The sequence below is a fragment of the Camelina sativa genome, chromosome 5 (assembly GCF_030686135.1).
Source record: "Camelina sativa cultivar CO46 ecotype springtype chromosome 5, ASM3068613v1".
In the NCBI taxonomy this organism is placed as follows: Eukaryota; Viridiplantae; Streptophyta; class Magnoliopsida; order Brassicales; family Brassicaceae; genus Camelina; species Camelina sativa.
Genome location: NC_141884.1, coordinates 30,374,479 through 30,387,565, shown reverse-complemented (window position 1 = coordinate 30,387,565; position 13,087 = coordinate 30,374,479). Strand labels below are relative to the sequence as shown.

At 37.8% G+C, this 13,087-nt stretch overlaps 1 pseudogene; it reads right to left on the bottom strand.

Annotated features, from left to right (window-relative positions):
- Positions 1-2,838: 2,838 nt before the first annotated feature.
- On the bottom strand, positions 2,839-9,329 carry LOC109132913 (uncharacterized; annotated as a pseudogene).
- Between the last annotated feature and the right edge of the window lie 3,758 nt (positions 9,330-13,087).

Genomic DNA, 13,087 nt, shown 5'->3' with positions numbered 1-13,087 from the left:
ACAGATACCCTAAAAAAGGGGGTTGTTTTTTATGGCGTTAACAATTTCACATTCCATCTCTACATTCAAAGTATCTTCATGGTCCAAGTAACCCTCCTGAATTTTAGCTAAAGGCATGGACTGTGTAAGACCCCTCCCTTTGTTCGAGGTCATGACCCAACTTTGAACTACAAAGCAAGCAAAGTGTGTAAATCACGTTAGTTATAAACTTAAAACCACTAGGTTATAGTCAAAGTATAGTAGGACATCTGACATAACAAGCTAAAAACACCTAATGAAATGTCATCAGCATCTATTTTATCCCATGCATTAGCACCGACACTAAGCAATATTTTTTTAACTTACGCCATCCTGATAGGTGATTGGATCCACGCGGGTCTAGAATCTGCAGCCGTGCTCGCACCATAATCAGCTCACCCTTCGATAAGTTTTCCCCTTCAGCTAAATGCACATAGCTGGATAATTCGCCCTCTGCTCTAGAGTCTCCCTTTGGATACACGGTTAGAGTCCTGTTAAACATTATTTGTCCACTTGTTAGAAAGAGTTATCAGAAAAATAAAGAAGAAACATTCATAGACTCACCACTTTTTTCTCCCATTTGGAAGGTTTTTGAGACGTAATCACTCTGTTTTAGAAGAGAGAAATCCCTAACACTCTAAGAGAATTTGTGAAAAGGGAGGTTTTCAGCAGCAGCGACAGGTGATGGAGCAATCTTCACATGAGCACCAAACTCATGTTCTTCTCCCTCCAAGATGAATCCATTGGCAGGGTCACTGAAAGCCTCAATTGGAAGAACTTGAGTGCTCCATGTGACTCCCTTGGCTCCTGCAAATACCTGCTCAACACACCAACAGAAAACGAGAGGTTTGGACGGGTATGGAGCAAGTACCGAAGACACCCAATATTCCTCCTGTAAGTTTCTCCGTTTATACAACTCTCATGTGGTGCTTTTGACAACTCTAAACCAAACTCCATTGGTATAAGAACTGAATTGCATTCACTGATACCCGCTTCCTCCAAGATCTTCTTAGCATATTTTTCTTGTGTCAATCTGATCCCATCCTTTTCTTTCAGAACCTCAATACCAAGATAATAAGTAAGCTTTCCTCAATCACTCATTTCAAACTTACTTGACAAATCCTTCTTGAACTCAAGTATCAGCTGCAAACTCGAACCAGTTATGAGAAGATCATCCACATAAACTGCAACAAGAAGAAGTTGCCCCTACACAATTTTCTTGTATAACGAGGGTTCTTTGGCGCACTTCTCAAAGTCAAGCTCTAACAGTATTTGATTTAGCTTAGTGTTCCAAGACCGAGGCGCCTGCTTCAAACCATAAAGAGCCTTATGTAATTTGTAGACCTTTCATTTACATCCATCGGTTATGAACCCTTCAGGTTGAGTAATAAAGACATCCTCCCTTAATTCTCCATGTAGAAATGCAGTCTTCACGTCCAAGTGATGCACTTCCCATCCATTCGAAGCTGACAAAGCAATGAGGAACCGTATAGTTTCGATATGTGCCACAGGAGCAAATACTTCGTCAAAATCTACACCATGCCTTTGCACATAACTCTTTGCCACTAGCCTTGCCTTGAATTTGTTGATGCTATTGTCAGAGTTTCGTTTGACCTTGAAAACCCATTTTAGACCAAATGGTTTACTTCCCAGAGGAGGATCTACTAGACTCCATGTTCTGTTCTTAGTAATGGACTTGATTTCCTCTTCACACACGTCTCTCCACACCTTTGATTTGGTTGCTTCTTTGAATGTTACATGTTCCTCATTAAGTATTAATAAGAGATGTTCTCCCTCGATCTCTGCAAGTAACACATAATCCTTTAAGTATCATGGTTTTGCAGTTAGTCTCTCGGACCTTCTTAATACTTGTATCGGTTGAGATTGTTCTGTTTCTTGTAACCCTTCTGGATTATCTGATTCATCTTCGATCTCATCATCATCACTATCTCCTCTGTTTTCCTCTACAGATTCGGTGAATGAACTCTCTGTGACTCCATTGTTTCCAAAGACACCAATGCCAATACACTACAAGAGATATGTACATTGTTAGCGCAGAAAAACTGCTATGGTAGGTATTTCACAGCGAAATCGCAAATGCTGTGACATCGGCAGCCATCGTAGGTATCACCCATACGATAGCGTTGTTTGCGTATGCTATGATTGGCAAAGATATTATAGCAATATTTTGATGCTATTATTTGTTATTATATAACACATAGATTTTTGTTATCGTAGGTCCTTATACAATAGCAATTATCTTTTGCTTTGAAATATATTGGTGCAGCATGACTTCAATGCTATAATATATTCTTATACAATAGCTTTTGAGAATTGTTATATATAATATACTTATAGCATTTTTATTAGCTGCAGTATAATGTTTGATAACAAATTATCAGAGCTATGATATATGAATTGAATTGTTTTTTTGTGTCCTATTATATTTTTTTCCAGAAAACTATAAACCTGTTTAAATCTATAAACCAATTAACAGAACAAGTAGAGATTTAAATCATTAAACATAAACCTGTCTCCAATTCAACATTCAGAACAGAAGTCAACAAAGTCATTCAACATAGGTTGTAAAGTCTGAATCCAAAATACATAACATTAGGCATATATATATATATATATATATATAAGTTGATTAATTAGCTTAGTCTTAACTAATTAAAACTAGCTAACTTGGACCAAAGTTTCTTCATTCCCTGCAACAAGCAACAATGTATTATATCAGTTATTTATATCACTAGCAGTATGTCATATGTTAAACGAAAACACACACATAACACATATTACTTACCCTGGTTTATAAACTCAAAAGATGACCAACTTATCCATCGGCCAAGCAATAGATGAACCGAGTGCATCTCTCATGTACTCGATTTCATCTGATGTCCTCCAGACTGCTGCATCATCTATCTTTACTACATCAACCCATACTCTAGCTGCATTTTCCCCCAAGCGAACAAAGTGTACTTTAAGATTTGGGTCGATTGAATGCACTCGTCCTTCAGCAACAACCTGCTTCTTTCCACTAATATCCAGTAACTTGCACTTCTGATTTTCCTTGACAGCTCCATTTTTACGCTGCCATGTTAACAATATTAACCAGTTTACAACAGATAGAATAATAACTAGAATGCTTTTCTAAAATGATGTATCAAGAATATTTACCAGAGATCTTCAAAGAGGGGCTTGTGTAGCAAGTTGCGTTTTTCTTACAGGAGATTTTGGACCTGTTGGTGGAGACTTATCAGTAGAATGTTTTGAACCTTTTCCTGAAGTTTTCTCACTACTTTCAGACATTTGGAGAGAAGATTTGTGACTTGATGCATCTGGTGCAGATTGAATGACAACTTTGTTGGCAGGCCATGCTACAAAAGATTTGACACAGTCCTCAAGGTATGCCACATCCACCGTAGGCCTCCATATAAATGTTTCAGGCTGAAGCACCTTATCAACAAATACTTTGACTACAATTGGTCCGATAGGAATGCCGTTAACTAATGCTGTTGGTTCTTCCGTCTGCCATCGTCCTTCTGCAACAACTACATCATCTGCAGACAAATCCAATAGTATGCATTTATTCGGCGAATTTGTGCTTGGTCCCTGTCAAAGTCATTAACATAACAATATGATTATGTTAACTAATCATTCTTCCAAATAATCCTACAGCCATGATACTATAGCAACATTTAATTTTACCAGCGGTCTAATATCTTCAATTCTGATCTCCTTTTCTAAGTTAACACACTTAGAGGCAGGCCATGCAATCATCTGTCCAACAGCTTTATCGACTGTCAACATGTTCAGCGCAGGTCTCCAAAGGAACATTTATGGTAAAATAGCAGTTTCAACCAAAACTTTAACATCTGATGGGCCTAAGCGACAACCATTCACTAACTCCTCCGGATCAGAAGAAATAATGCGTCCCTCAGCAACATTTGCATCACCACCAGTCCAATCAGTCAAAACACACTTATGTTGTGTTTTTTTGTTCACACTCTATACAATTACCAATACAATACATATCAGACAGTATATAGTAACAAATAAATAATCACGCATCTTATATAAATTACTCACTTTAGCAGCTGACTTTTCACCAACTTCAGTGTATTATCCATGCTACAAATAAAAAAGCATAGTTAAATCTTAGATGCTAATTTTACCAGTTAATTAATGCATAAATAGTTAAGTGTCTAACCTTGTTCTTGAAAAAGTCAATTATATTTTCTAACTCATTGACCTTTTGCTGGAGATGAACATGCTTATCTTGCAATTCAGCCATACACTTATGATTCACTTGGAGACAAGCTAATTTGGTCTTAGACATGTTTCTTCCCGTTGCCCTCATTCGACCAGGATTATCAGGTCCTAACAGTTGGACAAGTGTATCGTCTGTTTCATTGGTTGTAGTTGGTGTAGTACCACTAATAATCTCAGCTGCCTTTTTCTGAAAATTACAATTTGAAATGATCACACAACGCACAAACAATATTCAAACCATCAGAGCAAGCACAAATATATAACTCACAATCTTTTCAGCCGCATTCATATTCACTGGGGTACCATCTTTCTTGGTACGAGACTTGACCCAGACCTTTAGCCTTGTCACCTCTGATGGGTTTGCAGATTCCTTTTTCTAAACATTAAAAAGGAATTACTAGAAAGAACAAGTATTTTAAAGTAGAATTACCATAATAAAAAGAGATATATTTTAAAGGATACTGACCATATCTTCTGTTAGCCTAACCATCCCTCTGCGACTACATGTGTGAGGAATCTGTTTGCGCCTTCTTTCATTATAACTATCGCTTATAACCTAATATATTAATACTTATTATGTAATCTATGATATAACAAAGAAATTCATTTATTTGTAGATGCATACCTTGAATTCTTTGCTAGTTTTATATTTGACAAATTTACGCCACTCGAAAGGAGATATATTCTTAGGTCGCAGATTCATCCTCTATTGGTTAGTATTAGCTTCTCTTATCGACTTGACAATGCCTGATTTATATGCCCTCCATAAACATCCCATCTGCTTAAGCACTGCAACCTTTTGATACTCTTCATCTACTGCAAACCTTGCCTGCATTCATTACAGTGAAAAAAAAGTTTGTGAAAAAACGATATTTGAGCAAAGTTAACTAAGTAAATGAAAATGGCATACCTGAATAGATTTCCAGAGAACTATCTTGATGTCTTCACCTACTTTGGGCCAAGGATCAATTGTGATTGGAACGTGTTCCCGTACCAATGCGCCTACGTATGATGCCATCTTAACTGACCCTTCACCATAAGGCTCTCCCATCATAGTGTACTCTACTTGAACTCTGGTATTTGGATCCTTGGCAATTTCTTTCATCCGTGTTGGTCCTCGCTGTCTCTTACTCTTTATTTCAACAGGAACAGATAATTCAATTTCACCTTCAGGTTCTTTTTCTTCAGGTTCTGCATCGACCAATGGCTCACCTTTAGGTTCTTCTTCTTCAGGTTCTGCATCGACCAATGGCTCACCTTCAGGTTCTTCTTCTTTTTCAGGATCCTCTACAGGATCTATTAGTTGGACTCCAGGTTCTACAGGTTCAGATTCAATAGTTCGCACAAATTCTACCTCCTCATCGACTTTCTTATCAACACGTTTTCTTCCACGCTTTTTACTTGTACGTGTCATGTCAACTCACCTGAAAGTTAGACACAATATACGGGTTATGATTTGTCATCAAAAATATTAAAAAAAACGTCGAACAAAAAGCACCAAAAACTAACAGACAAAAGACAAAGCACACATTTCACACATATATTCCTTCACAATCTGTTCGCTCATTTTCAGATTCATCCAAGTCAACACCAACGTCAATATCTGGTGGCAATGGCCTAATGTCTGCTATTCCATCTTCATATTCTTTCTGAGTGTATCTTCTTGAAGGACCTCTCATAGCCACATACCAACTCGATGACTCATTTTCCCTTGAGTAAAACACTTGCTTAGCTTGAGAGGCTAGTATGGATCCCTTGAGAAAGAGACCTGACTATGATTCAGGTTAACAAGTGTGAAACTATCTTCTACCTTAACTCCATTTCCCCTTACTGCCCATTGACAATGGAAGAGAGGGACGTAAAAGACATTATAGTCCAACAATATAATGTCAGTTACTCTCCCATAGTAAGATACCAAATCCATCACTTGTGAAGTGTCCTTTGCACTAGACCTACAGATTGCCGTAGCCTCATAAAAAACACCACTATTCTGACTTTTATTATCAACTGAGACTGTGACGTTGCTAACTAGCCTGTTCTTTTAGCCATGATGCAAAATTCTGAGTATGCAAGCTCCATAAACTTGATGCATCTCGTCTACATCTTCCATTCAATTCTTGTAGATGATGCAGATGTTCACTTTGAAGATAACAAAAAAAACAAGAAGGGTCAACGACAGGCATAATAATTAATATATATAAATAGAAATTTGTGAAATTTGTGGCACTTACTCAACATAAGGATCAACAAAAACCATATTTTGTATGACAGTCATATGGGCTATTTTCTTCTCCGCTTCAGTAAGAGTGATTGGAGTGCCTGCAGATATTGGATGTCCTTCCAGAATCGTGTTGTTCTCAAAGTCAGTGTTTCTATCCATCTTTTCTTGAACATTTGTAGTCTTTTTCAAAAATTCACTACAAAACCGGATGCATTCTTCTGAAAGGTAGCATTCAGCAATACACCCCTCTGGTCTTGCAGTGTTTCTCACATAGTCTTTAAGAACTTTCATATACCTCTCAGATGGGTACATCCATCTAAAATGAACTGGACCACCTAGCCGAGCTTCACGTCCTAGATGTACCGTTAAATGCACCATGATATCGAAGAAAGTTGGAGGAAAATATCTTTCAAATTCATGCAAAGAGTTTCAACAATCTCAGCTTCCATTGCCAATATCTGATCCCTATCAATTACTCGCTGACACAACTGATTGAAGAATGCGCATAAGCGTACAATTGCTACCCTCGGACCTTTGGGTAACAAACCTCTAAGTGCAATTGGAAGAAGTTGTTGCATTATCATGTGATAATCGTGGGATTTCAGACCTGTGACCTTACAATCTTGTAATGATACGCCTCTTGATATGTTTGAGCAGTATCCATCTGGGCCACTGAAATCAAAAAGTCGCCTACAAAATATATTTTTCTCTCCCTTGGACAAAGACCAAACTGCTGCAGGTAAGTATGTTCTTTTTCCTTGTGTTTTAGGATGCAATTACTTCGTAATACCAAGGACCTCCAGATCTTTGCGAGCATTAAGACCATCCTTAGATTTCCCACAATGTAATAATGTCGATACTATACTCACAGCCACATTTCTCTCCACATGCATTACATCAAGGTTATGTCTTACGGGTAGCTCTTAACCAACATACAAACAATAAACACAAATAAGTCTCAAACAAAGCCTAATTGAAAATATCAATAAAATAGAACATGTCAAAAGACCTAACACACCTCCCAATAAGGTAGTCTGAAAAAGATTGACCGTTTCTTCCATCTTGATATCTCCTCCTCGTCTATCTCTTCCTCTTCATCTTCCTCAGATTCACTAGATAAATCCTCACTATCAGAACCCAATCCAGTTGATGCCATCCTTTTCCTCTTACATGCAGACTGTTTCAAATTATCAAAATTATTTCTGAAATTTTTCAAATGTTGAGAAATTTCCTGCCCACTTAATACTCTTTTCTTTCTCCCATGTTCAGCTTTTCCATCAAACCAAAACTTCTTCCAGCGAAAACTATGTGTTGGTGGCAGACCCTTTCTATGGCACATGTAGACATGTTTTCTACTGAACTTCAACCACATACTGTCTGTATTTTTCCCACATAAAGGACATCCCATTTTACCCTTTACTTTGCAGCCTGCAAGATTCCCATATGCAGGAAAATCACTAATCGTCCATAGCAGCATCGCCTTAAGAGTAAAAGTTGATTTACTAACAGCATCATATGTTAACTCCCCATCATTCCACATATGTTGTAGATCCTCAATAAGTGGTTCTAAGTAGACATCTATATTATTACCCGGCTGTTGTGGACCAGGAATTAACAATGTAAGCATGATGTTCTCCTTCTTCATGCATAAGTCAGGTGGCAGATTGTAGTTTACTAACATAACATGCCAGCAACTATACATGGTATTCTTCATGTTGAATGGATTAAATCCACCAGTGGAAAGTCCAAGCCTCACATTTCTTTCTTCAGATGCAAATGAAGGATATTTAGCATTCATCTGATCCCATGTGACTGAATCCACATGGTGGCGGAGTTTTCCATCGCTACTCTTGTTATTAAAGTGCCACCTTAAATCCTTAGCCATATTGACAGACCTAAACATTCTCTTAAAGCATGAGATTATGGGGAAGTACCGTAATACTTTATGAAAGGCACCTTTCTTTACTTCTCCAGTATGCATGTTAGTCTTCCATCTTGAAGCCTTGCATTTAGGACAGTTCTCAAGCGTCTGGTACTTTTTTCTGAATAGGATGCAATCATTGACACATGCATGAATCTTCTGGTAACCCATATCAAAGGATTTCAAAAATTTCTTCACCTCATATAGTGATGTGTGCAGCACATTGTCTTCTGGTAACATCTCTGGCAATGTCTCCAACAGATCATTGAAGCTCTTGTCAGACCAGCCATTCTGTGTTTTTAGTCTGAACAGTGATACAATAGCTGACAGCTTGCTGTGGTTGACACATGATGGATATAATGGTGTATCAGCATCCGCAAGCTTTGCAAGCAACTCATCTTCTTTCAAATTCTCACCCTCTGCAATCTGACTCAACTCATCCGTATTAGCAAACTCCTCATCCAGATATTCAGCCGCTTGATATAACCCAAAAATCTCATCACTCCACTGACTTTGATTGCTTTCACCATCAACCACTGGATTCAATTCTCCATGATGATACCAATCAGACTGCATCTTATATGATTCATCCATTCCTCTTGTTACCAGATGATCAACTACTATACTGCCAGCATGCCGATCAATATTACGGCAATCAATGCAAGGACATACAATCAAATCAACGTCTCCCATATCCGCAGACACAGCTCGAACAAAATTTGTAGCCCCTCTCTCATACGCAGGATCAGCTCTTCAATTTTTTGCAGAGTTAACGAAAAAAAAACCAAGTAAAGACTCCAAACACCTACTAACATCTAAGTTACATAACTAAAATTCTTACCTGCAAAGATGCACCCAATCCTTGTCCACCATTATAAGTTCTAAACTTAATTTAAACCTTTAGAACCAATTAACAAACTACTCAAACACATATAATAACTCAAACACATATAATTACTCAAACACATATAATATATAACTCAATCATAACAAACTCTATAATTTTGTATATTTTAAACAAAGCAATCTGAAAACACACCAAAAAAAAGACAACAAACTCGATTGGTTTACAGAATCAAAGAGAAGATGGTACTAACCTGTTGTGTGATAAGAGAAAGATAAGCTTCAAACTCCCATTGTTTTACTCGACAACACTTGCAAAACAATATAATATTACAGAATCAGTAAAGTTATAACAGATCTGCAGATTCAGAGAACATATGAAGCTAAAACAGATTCGATAACATATCCAACAAACTCGATTTTAAGAAAACTTTGCAAGAACAGACATGCAATAAGAGGAGATTCTCGACCAAATCATATAATAACATAGACGCATGTGGCAAACCAAATCGGATTTTTAGAACAGATCCAACAAAGACACAAAAAATCTGTTCTTTGTGAAAAAACGATTTTCATACGCAACAAGAATAGATTCGGTGATAAAATCAGATTAAAGGAACAAATTACCAGAGTAAGATATACATTTGCCTTCGATTGGCTCAACGCTGACAGATATTGGTGGAATTAGGGCCGCCGATAGTTCTAGTGATGTTGCGGCTGATTAGCTTCTAGGATGGAGGCGACGGAGGTGACAGAGGTGACGGCGGAACCAATTTTAGGGTTTGAGAGAAACAATGCGGCAATTAGAGAAAGAGGGAAATGAGAGTGAAGGCATAAAGTTTATCTCATAGGGTTTATCGAGGAAGAGAGAAATGAGAGAGAGTGAAGGCAAAAAGTCTTATTTTTGCCTAAGTATTTGGCGGAATTAGAAATTTTAGTTTCCCGCTTATTGAAATCCTATTATAGCGTTACTGAATAGCTATTATATGAAAACAAAAATTGTAACTTACCTTCAATAGCAGTTAAGCAAACCGTGCTATAACAATGTGCTATCAATGTTGAGTTTTTTTGTAGTGATAGTAAACGAACCTGCTTCTTCTTGACTCTCCTCAGTATTATTCCACTTCCAGCTTCTACTTTCGTCAAAACAAACATCTCTGCTTACTGTTATTTTCCAGCTGGTTGGATCAAGAAGTCGATAAATTTTTGTACCATGTTCTGTCCCAAGATACACAAGTATCCTAGATCTATCATCAAGTTTTCGAAGATGTGGGGCTTCAACCTTGACGTAGCCAATGCAACCAAACACTCGTAAGTGCTCGACATTGGGCCTCTTGTGCTTGAATGCTTCATACGGTGTTTGATCCTTCAAAGCTCTGGTCTCGACTCTGTTTATAAGATACATCGCATGTCGTACAGCCTCACCCCATAGGTAATTAGGCATCTTCATATGTTTTAGAATGCTTCGAGTCATCCCCAATAGTGTTCTATTCCTTCTCTCCACCACTCTGTTTTTTTGAGGCGTGTAAGGTGCCGTTAGATGTCTGTTAATTCCCTTTTATAGACAAAAATCTTGAAATTCTTGAGATAGAATTTTGATAGAAGCTCCTGCTTCTTGTTCAACTAATGCATTGAAACTCTTGAATTTGTCAAACGCCTCACTTTTCTCCCTTAATCCACATGTACCGAGAATAATCATCAATCAATACAAATATGTACCTCTTATGTGCAGCAGTAGAAGGTGAAATTGGTCCGCAGAGATCCCCATGGATAAGTTCAAGTGCATGTGATGCTCGAAAATATGTCGATTTTGGAAACATGTTCCTAGTTTGTTTTCCAAACAAACACGATGCACAAGTCACTTTGTCTTTCGGAGCATTTGGTATTCCAACAACCAAATCCTTTGATACCATTGTTCTTATGGTCTCGAAGTTGACGTGTCCTAGACGAGCATGCCAATCCGTTGAGTTTGTAGACACAACAGTCCCCGATTCCTCTGTAGTAGCAGTCTGCAAACCTGTTGTGTTGTCAACCTCCAAGATTACTTTGTACAACCTGTTTCTTGATCTGTTAGCCCTTACTAAGGTTTCTATCCTTGTCATGTAGAGTGAGGTAGTCTTGTCTCATTCTGACATCGCAACCAGCTTCAATGGCCTGTCCAAGGCTTATGATGTTGCTTCGAAGATCCGGTATGTAATAAACATCTGTTAGGATTTTCTTTTCTCCGCCTTTTGTCAAAAACAGAATGGAACCTTTTCCTTCTATATTAACTCTTGAATCGTCGCCAAAACACACCTTTCCTTTAATTGATGAATCAAGTTTGCAGAACCAAGCACGATTCCCTGTCATGTGATTAGAAGCACCATTATCTAAGTATCACAGCTTATCTGAAGACGTATCAAGTTCTTTCGGTTTTACATTTTTCTCATTAAGGTAGACCACCTCATGCATCATAAGGGATTCAGCTTCGCGTGTGTCATCTTCCTCTTTGTCTTCTTTATCTTGTATCTCCTGAAGCTTGATGAGTTTTAATAGTCGATCTGGGCAGTCTGAAGCATAATGCCCAATCTTATAACAAAGATAGCATGTTATCTTGCTCTTGTCTCTTGATTGATATCCATACTCCTTTTGTTGATAACTGTAATCTATTTTTTGGTAAGAACAAACGTTCATAACCTCTCCCACGACCTCTACCTCGACCGCGGCTTGCTCCTCTGTCTATGCCTCCTTCTTGAAAGTAAACAGGGGACTGTGAATCTGAATTGAGATACATGAGTTTGTGCTGTCCTTCTTGCGATTCTTCTTCATCATGAATCCGTTTCTCATAAGTTTTTAACCTGCCAACAATATCTTGAAAGACTGTTGTATTGAGATCAAGAACCTGCTCCAAGGATGCAACTATATGTATGAACTTCTTCTTCGACAAACTGTTAAGAAACTTCTTAACAATCTTAGGTTCTTCAATGTTTTGGCCCAAGGAAGCTGATTTTGTAGCTATCTCCGAAAGCTTACCAACAAAATCATCAATTTTGTCTATTTCTTTCATTCTAAGTCTATCAAAGTCAGCTGTTAAGGTCTGTAGTCTCGCTTTTTTAACTCTGTCGGCCCCAAGATTTCTTGTTTTTATTGAGTCCCAGACGGCTTTGGAGGTTTCTAGGTCACCAACTTGCAGAATCATAGATTCTGGTATGGATTGGAACAAGACAGCTCTTGCTAGATCGTTTTTATCTGCTTCATCTGATCCAGGATCAATCGTCTCCTATACTCTTTGTTAACCCGGAGTGTTACCTTCATTCTCATAGACCAAATGGTATAGTTAGTATCGTTTAGCATTGAACATTGTATGGATGATGATGATCCTCCTTCCTTCAAAGTAGCGGTTGTCGTTGCTGCGGTTAATTCAGTCATGTCTCGAATGAATCCTATTTTGTTGAAATAAAACTTTAGATATCGAACCTAGAAGTTCTGCTACCAAATCTAGAATCTGAATATAAAGATCAAATATAAAGCACCTCTTTATTAGCTTTAGAAAAACTAACTCAAACAACTAAAGCTTTGATCTCTCTCTCAAATTCTTAAGTTATGTCACAATTTGACATCTCCTTATGTATAAAAACTTAGTCCTAATCCTATTAGGAAAACCTATGCTTAGATACCTCCTAAGCACAAATCAAACTTATCTCTTAACAATAACCCGGTTAGGATAATAACACATTTTTCGTCAAGCTTATCCAACACACATAACACACAGAGCTATAGATTCCAGAGAAGCTACAAAACTACAGAGGACAAGGTTTTGTGAAAGCTTA